This window comes from Anguilla anguilla, chromosome 8, assembly GCF_013347855.1.
Source record: "Anguilla anguilla isolate fAngAng1 chromosome 8, fAngAng1.pri, whole genome shotgun sequence".
Lineage (NCBI taxonomy): Eukaryota > Metazoa > Chordata > Actinopteri > Anguilliformes > Anguillidae > Anguilla > Anguilla anguilla.
The window spans coordinates 49,365,202-49,378,493 of record NC_049208.1 but is presented as its reverse complement, the minus strand read 5'-3'; positions in this window follow the sequence as shown (position 1 = coordinate 49,378,493).

The following is a 13,292-nucleotide window of genomic DNA, read 5'->3' as shown; positions in this document are numbered from 1 at the left end:
CCCACGACTTATTGCTCACCCGTTCAGTTTTCATAAAGAGTAGTTGTTAAGCTATCAACGCTTTTCAAAATGGGAGAGGCATTCAGTCACATACAAAGGAAAACCTAACGTGTGAACTGTGAACATTAAATTTCAGCTCTGGTATATATATATATAAGTATGTGAGTCTGAGCCAACCAGAGTCTGAGCCAACTGGAAGTAAAGTGTCATCAAGCATGCCTGTGGCAATACAGCAACAAAAAGAGATGAGTTTAGAGTGGCTGCAAGCCAGCGCACCAGTGCAGTATTTATGTGTTGCCTAGGCTAAAACCTCAAACACGCTGCCTCGCCCTAAAACCTGTATTGTCACCTCTTCTTCTCGAACCCCGTACACACAGAGCTTTCAAATCCGCTGTACAATGAGTTCTACACAACGATTGTGCTACAACGGAATTTAATTATGCATGTGTAGGCTACGCCTCAAAGCGTTTACAGAACACATTCAGGAGGTCGCGTACAACGCCTCTTGAGTTGAAAACCATGATCGGGGTCAATCGTTTAGACACTCGTGGGTAGGCTATTGTGTAGATAGCGAACGGTTCCTACTGGCGTGTTTACGCACAGACTACAAAAAACATTCTAGAATGCTCCCAAAACGTTTTGAAAAAGCTCTGTGTGTGCCCCGATACAAAGCACAAAAAATTAATATTTAACACTGGCAACCATTGCATAGTGCAATTGCTGTTGCAGTGGATAGCACTGTTGCCTCACAGCAAGAAGACCCTGGGTTCGAATTCTACCCAGGACCATTCTTTGTGGAATGCAAACATGTTCTGCCCGTGTCCGCGTGGGTTTCCTTCGGGTACTCCGGTTTCCTCCCACAGTCCAAAGACATGCAGGTAGGCTAACTGGGGTCTCTAAATTGCCCATAGGTAATAAGTGTGTGAGTGAATGGTGTGCGTGCCCTGTGACGGATTGGTGATCTGTCCTGGACGTATTCCTCCTCCTCACCCAGTGCCTGCTGGGATAGGCTCCAGCACTCCTGCGACCCTGCTCAGGAATAAGCAGGCTAGAAAATGGTTGGATGGATGAGTAAATCAAAAACCAGAATTGTTGACACATAGAACCCATTGAAAAGGTAGCCTGTTTCTTGTATTTGTATATATATATACATATTTCTGTTTCTAATATAGGCTGATGTAGGCTGAGTGGGAGATTGTGAACAGGCACATGCCAGCGCACAGGAAAAAGCTGGCACAGACATGAGTGGGAGGATGTGCTCCATGTGTCTTAGCGCACAGAATAAGCTCGCACCCACTTTTGTGGCAGCTGAGACACTCCTAGAAGACGGTGGCGGTATGTTTGTGGCGCCTACGACAAACCTGAAATACCAGCTTCTTATTAAATCTGCCTCATGCTTGTTGCATTTGCCTTACAACACATTGTACGGGTCGCACGTTTCTGTCAGGCTACACCACGGCAAAAATGTGGTTGCACTGCTATGCTGCAGTTACCTGAACTTACCCTTAATGCTGCTTGTCTTCTTGCACAAAGAGAAGAAAGCACAGATCCAATTTTACAGTCCACACTGCTAGCATCACAGTCTTTATTTGCCTGGGATCCCATTATACCCATACCAATCCATACAGTGCCATGAAAAGGTATTTCCTGATTTCCTCTGTTATTGCATATTTGTCAAACTGTCGTTTCAGATATTTAGACAAAATGCAATGTTATACAAAGGGAACCTGAGTAAACACAAAACACAATTTAAAAATTATTTCATTTATTTAATGAAAAATCTTATAAAACCCCCCATATCACCCATGTGAAAAAGTAATTGCCCCCTTAAACTTAACTGGTTGCACAACTTTCAGCAGAAATAACTGCAAGCAAACGCTTCCTATTATTTGATATGTCTTTCACATTGCTGTAGAGGAATTTTAGCTCACTCTTCTTTGCAGAACTGCAGTAATTCAGACAAATTGGTAGGTTGTTGAGTGTGAACTGCTCGGTTCAATGCAACAAGAGAGAAAGTAGTTTCCCTGACTACAGTGAAATGGCAGGAATGATCTGCTGGTCTAAAAGGATGTGCATCTGCCTTTTCCCAATCTTTGTGGTCTAGTGTTGATGCCACTGGATTCTTTTCCTCCCTAGTGAGTGTGAGCACAGCGACGCAGCCAGGAAGCTGTCCATCATCCTTGCGCCCAATGACAATTGCTCCCACCTCCTGTTAAGAGTTCTCAGACCTGACAGCACCTACATTCGCTTCCAGTACCACCAAGCATGGTATGGACCATTACATTTCCTCCACTGGCCCACCTGTGCATGCTCAAACTCGCCATCTCAAGCCCCACAGACTCACCACTGCAAAAGGCTGAATTTGACTCCATGGAATGCCTTAGCATTATGCGTCAGTCAAAGAGCCCCTGGCTTCACCCCTCCACCACGTACCCAAGCCTAATGGCGGCTTCGCCTGTGCGGCGACTACCGATGCCTCAGCAACATCACTACACCTGACCAGGACCCAATTCCACACATCCAAGATTTTGCAACCTGCCTGGCCAGCAAGTCTATTTTTTCCCCAAAGTGGACCTGGTCCAAGGCTACCACCAGGTACCTTCAGCCTCAGAGCCCAAAATGGTGGTTATCAGGCCATTCAGCTGTTTTTGAATTTCTCTGTATGCCATTTGGCCTCAAGAACGCCGCCCAAACTTATCAGCGGCCTAAGGACGCAGGTGCTGCGCGACCTGTTGTTTGTCTTTGTCTACCTGGAGGATGTCCTGGTCGCCAGCTCTTCCAAGGCAGAACACCTGTGACACTTCCGCCTTCTGTTCGGCCACCTGAGGCGGCACAGCTCGGGCTGCCGGTCATCGATTTCCCCACACCCCCTCACTGTCAAAGCCCTACAAGAGTTCCTGAGAATGGTCCATTTTTATCACCGTTTGGTTCCCCGAGGCCGTCCACCATGAGTGGCCCCTTTATGAAGCTCTTAAGGGCAAGCCCCACGGACGTACAGCACCATTTCCTGGCCTGTGGACATTCCTGGATATTAAAGAGGTGCCCGTGGAAGCAACCGTGCTGGCACACCCGTTGCCTGAGGCTCCCGCTGCCTTGACAACAGATTCCTTAGACTACGCCGTCGGCGCCGCCCTCGAACAACTGGTGAGCGGCGTTTGGCAACGGCTCACCTTTTTCAGACGGCAGCTTCATCCAAGTGAGAAGAACGTTTGACCGCGAATTTCTCGCTCTCTATTTATGATTACGTGGCAGCAGTTCGGCTCACCCAAATAGATTCCCCCCCCCCCCCCCCCCCCCCCAACACACAAAAATATTATTTTTGGTATTTAGTTGCTTATTTCTATAAGCAACACACTATGCTTTTGTATTTGTTATTTTTAAATGTCGAAGTGACAGCCGTCTCGTTTCGCTGCGTGAGCTGCCCCCCCCACCCCCCCCAACATATGTAGAGAAGAGCAGTGAGGGCAGAGCCTGAACGCAAAAATATTTAGAAGGACGGCTGTGCAACTGTATCAGTACCAGGTAAATAAATATTTCAAGTTTTTTCAAAATCTGTAAAATTTATCCATTGTTATGAATTGTTTCTTCAAAAAGAACAAGTCCACTGCCCTAACCAAGACAACAAAGTTATCAACATTGTTAGGATTAATGCTAGCTAGCATTTTGCAAGAATCAGCATTCACCCAGCTAAAGTTAGCTCAGATAGCTAATGAAAGCATTAAATTCTCACGTTTTGATGGCGATTAGTACAGAAAAATTCTTCTTTAAAGAAAGGGGGCTAGTGGAGGAGGGAGAAACTGCATCACAGATAGGCTGCACCACAGACTGGTTGATGCAAATCATTGTGGTTAGAAATGAGGGCATTTTGGATATCAGGCCCCAATGACTTTAAAACCCTTAACTTATGTTTAGAATGTGTATGTGATTATATTATCCTCCAATATCATTCGCATAACAAAGTTTTGCCTGCAGCTGAGAGAAATTGTTTTAGTTTGGGTTAACTTTTGCATTCTGTCCATTCTCTTTCCCTGGTACAACTTGATGCGAATAGTGCCATACAGATTTCATTTGCATCAGGAGACACGCCAAAAGTAAAAATAAATAAATAAATAAATAAAATTGCCCAAACACAAAATGTGAACATTACAATTAAAAAAAAAAAAACCGGTACAAACAATCCCCCCCAAACACGTACACGGAGTCGACCGCCAAAAATAAACTCTCAACCTGCGGGAAACACTGCCGGAGGCCATTCCACTGTCGCCGACAACCACAGCTGATTCATCATGCCCTGCGCCATGCGCCATGCCCTGCGCAGTCACCAGTGCCTGGGTCGTCCGGTATGGTGTTCCCGCAAACCTCTCCTCCGATCGTGGGCCACAGTTCACTTCTGAGCTTCTGGACCCACTTTTGGGCTTACTCCACCACACAATACCGCCGGCAGGCTGATGGCCTGTGTGAGAGCTTCCATGGACTCCCTTAAGGGCGGTTTCCATGGCGACAGACTTCCATGGGTGATGGTGGACCGCCTAACTGCACCTGAGGAGGACTGCCTTTCTTCCTCGGTGGAACTGGCCGTACCCCGGGACTTAGTTCCCTACACCAAAAATTACCTGGTCTGCTGGCGACCAATGGCACTCACCCCATGGACAATGCCAGGACCTTCCTTCCAGTCCAGACCTCACGCCATGGCCTACATCAGGTACACGTCACCCTTGTCGCGCTACTATCTCACAAAACACATTAATACAATGCCCACATCATTCGCATCATGTTAACAGTCACAACCTAAACATACACTGTCAAATAAAGTCAAATAAAGCAAACACAACAAAGTCGAATAAAGCAACCACAACAGATACAAGGCTTCATCAGGGGGTAAACCATTCATAACCTGGCCTTATCAAAATACATTACTGAATTAAACTACAAAAAGCAGGGCCTCTTATAAGTCAAAACAAAACCAGGAGGTACAATAACAACACATAATATTGTAGAAGTTGTGGAAACCAAAAGGAATGTGAGGGTTACATTGACTGCAAAATTTAAAAAGTTGTGTTTTATTTTTAAAACGGGTTCAACCACTAGTTCCAGTGGGTGAGGCTGTTATAACAAAACAAAACAATGCATATTCAAGCTACCACACCCTGCTGAAAAAAGAAATTCTGTAAATTGTACATGGTAAAACTAAAACGCATAAAAATACCCTTTAATAAAAGCTGAGAATCTGCACTTTAACCACACGTGAATTGTTTCATTACAAATCTAATATAGAGTGAAGAGCCAAAAAAAAAAATTATGCAGGGCACAATGCATTTTATTTGTATTAATTTTTGGCAACAGTATAGTAACTTCTGATTACACACGTGTGAAATGTGCACAACAGAGGCAGGGTCTAGCTGAAGTCTCAGCATTTTCTGCAAATGTTTGGTGCAAAACATCAGCACTAAAAAGACCTGTCCTAAAAAAAGACGGAGTGTAGCACAGTGGGTAAGGAACTGGGCTTGTAACCGAAAGGTCGCAGGTTCGATTCCCGGGTAGGGCACTGCCGTTGTACCCTTGAGCAAGGTACTTAACCGAAATTGCTTCAGTATATATCCAGCTGTATAAATGGATACAATGTAAAATGCTATGTAAAAAGTTGTGTAAGTCGCTCTGGATAAGAGCGTCTGCTAAATGCCTGTAATGTAATGTAAATAAATAAATTAAACAGGCAACCATTAAATGTTGCAATTGCTGTTTCATACAGAAAAAAGAACAAAAGTGAGTGGCAAGAATATTAATGGTGGAAAGCTTTTCTTTTCTTCCCCAGCCTTTGACTGTTTTATAAAAATAAAAATAAAAACTATCATTTGCTGTAATTAAGTAATTTTAAACTAAAATTAATTGAGAGTATAGCAAACACACGGCTTACTTTATACTACATTAGTGGAGGTTCTTGCATCTTAACAATGCAAGAGAACATACAGTAAGTATGAGTACAAGTTCTGTTATGCTAATACAAACAAACAAAATATATAAAAACAAATGGTGAGTACACACAGATTACATTCATGAAAAGATGGCCTATTTCTTATAAAGGTATTGCGGTGATTGTGGGAAAGAGCAGACAAATCTGAACACTCCTCCAAGGCATGTGATGTTGCCAGCACCATAACCTTTAAAAACCGCCATTGCACAGGCATGACTCAGAAGCTGTTCCTGAAGAGCAGCTTTATAAGTAGATTTAATCTCACGTAGACTTACGTCTGTGTAAAAGCTAACTTTTGACATTATTCCATGAACTACTGGCCATATTTGCCTTTAATTCAAACAAAAAATATTATCATTCCAGAACATTTATTTGCAGAAAATGACAACTTTTCAAAATGCTAAAAAAAAAACAAAAAAACAGTGTTGTTACACATCGAATAATGAAAACTAAACAAGCTTATGGGCATAAACAATTTAATAAAAATAAAAGTCTATAAAAATTAAGTCTTCTTTTTGGAAGGGTTCAAGCAATCAAGGTTACATAGTGGGTGTAACCTTGATTCTTCAGGGTCTGTTAGTTTTTCCCGAATCTGAATTTACTTTAATTTACTTTAATTTACAGGTGTGTTTTTGCAGCCGAACCTTCGTGCAAATGGACGGTTGAGATGGATAATTAGCTGTAAACTCAGGGAATGTTTGTGGCAGTTGAGGGATTCTGGGCAGAGTGAGGTGACATAGGGAGGAGAGGCACTGACGAACCCGAAATACCGGGTGAGATTTGGTTCAAGGCCGATCATGGTCGATAAGAGAACACCCTTTTCTACACTCTCTTCTGGAAGAAACAACTAAAATGAGATCATGGGACAATAGATATAAATGAACCCTTTGAAGAGTAGTTTTTTTGTTTGTTCAAAATTCAAAGTCAGTGTTCTAGAACTCCATTTCATATTTATTTTTGGCCAACAGATATTTATTTTACGACAATTGTAGCATTTTTATTCAACCACGCCTGTAGTCACTGAAGTATATCCTGTTACTGACCACAGATTTGACTTTCTAGTTTGAACATAAGACACATATGTTTCCTCTGAAGGGATTGTGCCTAACTATATAACTGTTTTACTAATCTAGAGTGTAATTGACATTTGACAATGCCATGATTTGAACACTCCAAAATCCTCTGCCTCTACTACATTACCTGCAAATGTATTACATGCATTGACATTGATGTATAATGAATGAAATAAAAATGCTGATATCAGTGCACATCTTAGTTTGAATACATTTCTACCTATATCCCCTTCTTATACTGACAGATCTCAACATAAAAAATGGTGGTTCATTTTGTTAACTCTTTTAACCGTTTAAGGTGTAAGATCACAGTTATGTAATTAGAATTTTCTTAACTGAACATGCTAATGAAACAATCACTACTGGTAACTGAAAGCAATGTTACCATGAGTTCTAGAACTCTGACTTAGAATTAAAAAAAAAAAAAAACATTCCAAAAAACCGACTCTTCAAAGGGTTAATGAAATTAAAAAACTTAAATGGAATCCCCCTTAGTCTCCTTGTGCTGAGACTGGATAGACTAAGGCCCCTGAGTCCTTCCTTGTAATGTCAGAAGATACAACATAGAGGCTTTAATGCACATTGCAGTTCCATTGTACTATTGTCCCTGTATTTTAAATACCTGTACAGTGTTTAGATAGATAGATAGATAGTTTATTTCAGTCATTAACATTTTATTTACAAAGATGAGTGTACATAGATAGCAGTAAATAATAAGTAATTTTTCCAATAGGTGTTTAAAAAAAAGAAAAAATATTAAAATGACCGACAGTGTACCTAAGATAATTGGTGTAGTTTTAAAGGTGAAGGGTGGTCACACCAATCTTTGTTTTTATTTAGTTTTTAACTATTTACTGCTCTTTATATTATTTTTTCGATATTCATAACCTTTCATTTCATTATTTTTGAAAGTATCTTAGCTGTACAGCATTTTTTTTACAGGTGCCTAAGACTTTTGCACAGTACTGTACATCTGTTCTTTATATTTGTCCCAGCTCTAGTTTTTTTAAACATCCCAACCCCCCCTCAATTCATACCACCTCTCTCTAATTTCAAACAACCTCTGGATACAATCAGGAAGCATTCAATTTTTTGCTTTATATATTATTTATGCAGTTTTAAAGTCTACCAAATCATAAAATTTTAAAGCATGTTTATTTATAAATAATGTATTGGTTGGTTCCTGATAGGCAGATCTGTTTACAATTCTTATAGCTCTCTTCAGTATCATGAAAACTGGATTTGTGTTGGTTTTGTGTTTCCCCATACCTCCACACAGTAGGTAATGTATGGAAGTACAAGAGAACAGTACAATACATAGTGAATTTTGATTCAGAATATCTTTGGCTTTGTGCAATATTGTTTTATGTGTGGTTTCAAACAGTTTTTGATCCATTACCACACCCAAAAATTAATTTTCATACACTCTTTCTATCTCAACATCATTTATCACAATTTGTACTTGATTACTAATTTTCCGATTACCAAAAATGATCAATTTAGTTTTACTTATGTTAAATGATAGTTTGTTAGTATCAAACCATTTTTAAGGGTTATTAATTCCCTTTCCACTATATCCAGAAGCTGTTCCAAATTTTTTCTGGAACAAAATAAACTTGTGTCGTCAGCAAATAAAACAGACTTTAAGACTTTAGATAACTTGCAGATATAATTTATGTACAGTGTACAAAAGGCCAGCTTACTCACCTGTATTTAGTTATAGTGCCCCTAATGGACATTTAGTCAGGCACATATTTGGCCATTTCCAGATAGGGGCTTAGTAGTTGTTAGGACCCCAAGAAAGCACATGTTAACCTCCATAATGTGAGGAATGTGAAGACGTCACCCCTGCTGCGCCTTTTCTGTTGTGCATTTGGTCGTCAGTGTTAAGTTGTGCATACAGTAAAATGTAAGTCATTCTACATTTCTTTAAATATTGCTTGATGTACAATATATTTGGTATAACTTAACACTATCTTTATTTGATTCTATTGTAATGCATACTGTTAGCATCGCGATTAGCATTCTAACATGGAAATTACTGTTTAGTTAGCACTGTGTAATATCTAATTGATACCTTTAATCTGTGTATGCTGATATGTTGCTAAGTGCTATTACTTAATATTGTTAAGTACCTTTTGGTTCATGTACAGCCTTACTTAGCTCATGTTGCATGGCAACCTTAAGCTATTTACATGTTTAGCTATCCTAACTCTCTCAGCTAGATGTTTATTGCATACATGTTGTATTTCCTACAACGGTTCTTGTGGTGAGTTCTTGTGGTGAGACCTAAGAAGAACTGACCCTCCTGATGTCTACCAATGGCAGGTCCTTCCCTTCGGAACTACCTCAAGGCCCTACTGTGCCACTTTCGCCCTTCAGCGACACGTGTTTGACCACAGTGACCCTGAGGAAGACGTGCAGAGATCTGTTGAACGATGCTTCTACGTGGATAACTGGTCGCAAAGTTTCTACTCCACTGAGGAGGCCAAGAAGCTACGGGACAGGCTGTGTCATCTCCTTGCCGATGGTGGATTCGATATACGTCAGTGGGCTAGCAACCGTCCTGAGATCATCAGTCATCTGCCTCAAGAATCCAGGCCGCAGAGCAGTGCGCTCTGGTTCAGCCAGGAGAGTGCAAACCCTGAGGAACGCACCCTTGGATTACGTTGGCAGTGTCAGTCCGATATCCTGGGCTACAAACACGGTCAGATGAAGAAAGTCCAACCCACTATGTGCTACATTTATCAGATCCTTGCCCAGCAGTACGACCCACTAGGCTTCATCGTGCCATATACGACAAGAGCCAAAATCCTTGTCCAGATGCTGTGGGATAAAAAGGGGGAGTGGGACGATCCCAACCTACAAGGAGCTTCTTCATCTGTTTGAGGTCACATTGCCGAGATGCTATGCCAGCAGTGCTCTGGACCCTACCATGAGCAGCCGAAGTCTACACATCTTCACAGATGCTTCTGAGAGAGCTTACGGCTCTGTGGCTTACATCCGCACAGAGGACAGCAGTGGATAGATTCAGGTTGTGTTTCTGGCAGCTAGATCTAGAGTGGCTCCCAAACGTCAACTTTCAATGCCCCCGTCTAGAACTCTGCGGTGCACTCACTGGAGCTCAGCTAGCCGTTACTCTGAAAAAGGAACTCACCCTGGAGTTCCACAACACCACCTACTGGACAGATTCGACAACGGTACTGACCTGGCTTACATCTGAATCCTGTAGGTTTAAAGTGTTCGTGGGCACCAGGATTGCCGAGATGCAAGAACTTACAGATCCCCACCCGTGGCGGTATGTAGATTCCCAAAGTAATCCTGCTGACGACATTACAAGCGGCCTGACACTATCCCGGATCAGTGAACTCAATCACTGGAGCCAAGGGCCAACCTTCCTGTGGCAACCAGAATCAGCCTGGCTGAATAGTCCCGTAGAAACACCGCCTGACGTCACAGAGGAGCTGCAGAAGTCAACCTTCTGCGGTGCCACTATGGCAAACGTTCAACCATTGAATCTTGATATGGATCGGCATGACACATTTCAGAAGCTGGTAGAACCCACAGCACACTTGGTTCACGGGGCGGTAAAAGGTACGGACAACCCCTCAGCTGATGACTTCGCACAAGCTGAGCCAGAAGTTCTCAGACAGGCCCAACTGGATAGTTTTCCAGAGGACTACATTCAGTTGCAAGCAGGAAATCAAGTCTCGTCAAACAGTTGCCTCGCTACACTGGCGCCAGAGTTCGACTTACACACTAAGCTCATTTGGGTAGGAGGCTGTCTTCGCAGATGCACTGAACTGAGCTCTGATGTTCGTCATCCAGTCGTCCTAGACCCTGCACATCAGATTGCCAAAATGCTGATCCAACATTTTGACAACCAGCTCTGTCATCCTGGCCCTGATCGGACGACGCTAATGGATCCTGAGAGGCAGAGAGGCTGTACGCAAGTCCCAGCACAGCTGTGCAGAGTGTCGTAAATGGCGTGCCAAACCTGACAACCCGATGATGGCCGACTTGCCCCCTTCAAGCCTGAGACTTTTCCGCCCAGCTTTTTATTCCACCGGCGTGGATTGTTTCAGTCCCTTCCTCATAAAGATAGGAAGGCGGAATGAGAAACGCTGGGGCATCCTCTACAAGTGTCTTACGACCAGGGCAGTTTACATCGACCTACTGGCAAGTATCGACACAGACTCATACCTGAGCAGTTTACATCGACCTACTGGCAAGTATCGACACAGACTCATACCTGAGCAGTTTACATTGACCTACTGTCAAGTATCGACACAGACTCATACCTGAGCAGTTTACATTGACCTACTGTCAAGTATCGACACAGACTCATACCTGATGTCTCTTCGTCGGTTCATTGCTCGCCAAGGGAAGCCTTGCGAGGTGCTGTCCGACAATGGAACGAACTTCAAGGGCGGCAACACTGAACTGCAAGAAGCCGTTCATAACCTTGAACCATCCCTGAGAGACCAGCTAGCAGCTCAGCAGATCGAGTTCTGGTACAATCCCCCTAGCGCCCCCCACTTCGGTGGCTCCTGGGAGAGGGAGATAAGGTCGATAAATGCCACCCTGTATACCACTCTTGGCTCACGGACGGTCTCTGAAGAGGTCTTGAGAACTGTTCTCACAGAGATCGAGGGGATACTGAACTCTAAACCACTAGGGTATGTGTCTTCTGACATTGTGGACCCCGATCCGATCACGCCAAATTCTCTCCTGATGGGGCAGCCAGACTCTTCACTTCCCCAGGTGATATACCCGTAGTCTGAGCTCATCAGTGGGAAGAGATGGAGACACAGCCAGATTTTGGCAGATCAGTTTTGGAACAAATTCACTCTCCATTACTTACCTGCACACCAAACCCGACAGAAATGGCTCGGGGACAAGGAGGACTTGGCTGTCGAAACAGTGGTGATGATGGTGGACTAGCAGGCGCCAAGGGCTCTCTGGCTTGTCGGAACTGTGAAAGCTGTCCACCCTGGAGCAGATGGGAGAGTAAGGACTGCCGAAGTTCTCGTCAAGGACCGCACCTATCTCAGGCCAGTTGCCTGCCTCATCCGCCTCCCAGCGCTCCCTAAAGAAGACGCTGATACTTAACTGGCCTATCGAGAGCAAACCTGTGGTCCAGATTTGGGGGCGGCTGTACAAAAGGCCAGCTTACTCACCTGCATTTAGTTATAGTGCCCCTAATGAACATTTAGTTAGGCAGGAAGGGGCTTAGTAGTTGTCAGGACCCCATAAAAGCAAATGTTAGTCTATTATTTATTTATTTGTTTATTATTTATTATAGAACAGACAGGAACTGAATGTACGCTTACAGGCACAGTAACATGGCTATAGAAGACAGCAACCAAGAAATTATTGAGTGGTGACTTGGGTGTAAAGGACTTCAATAAATCTCCTGAACGATTGATATCTTGTATCCTGTGGAGCTTAATACCGGTCAGAAACTAGCACCTAAATTTAATACATTTACAGGGTCCTTCGAATTCTAACCCTATTTTACATACAGTAAAAAACAGTTTCGGGCCCAGCACTGAACCTTGTGGAACCCCACAAGTAACCTTCAGCCACTCTGATTTTTCATTATTTATTTGCACATATTGATGCTTATTTTCAAGATCGCTGCTCAGCCATGAGTATGCTACCCCTCTAATCCCATATCTTCCAAGCTTCTTCCTTACCAATCTATGATCAATAGTATCAAATGTTTTTTAAAAATCTCTCCTACTGTATATTCCTTATTATCAATTGCCATAGATAATTCTTCTACCAGTTCCATCACTGCCATTAAGGTGGACCTATAGCTCTAAAGCCATACTGATGATCACTCAGCAAGTTATGTTTTTTACATATGTTTTTCTTCCATCAGCCTCTGGATTCTGTGACAATAATATACTCCCTCAGTTCACTGCTTTCTACAGATAGCATTACTTGGTTTTTCTTTGTATTTATTGGTGCCATCAATTACATAGCTTTTGCTTTCTCCATTCTTTTCCTTTAGTGTGTTGAACAGTGTTTTTCCTTGAATTTATTTAATTTTTATTTTTTTTGTTACATATTTTTACCTGTGTTTAACAAATTTAATTAAGGACTGCATTTGATCTATGAAAAATAATATCTAAATGAAGGCTATAATTACATATAATTAGGTCATTGGTACAACTACAAAACACAGGTCCGATAAGGTACAATACTTATTATGTAATAGCTTTTCATAGCCATGTAGGCAT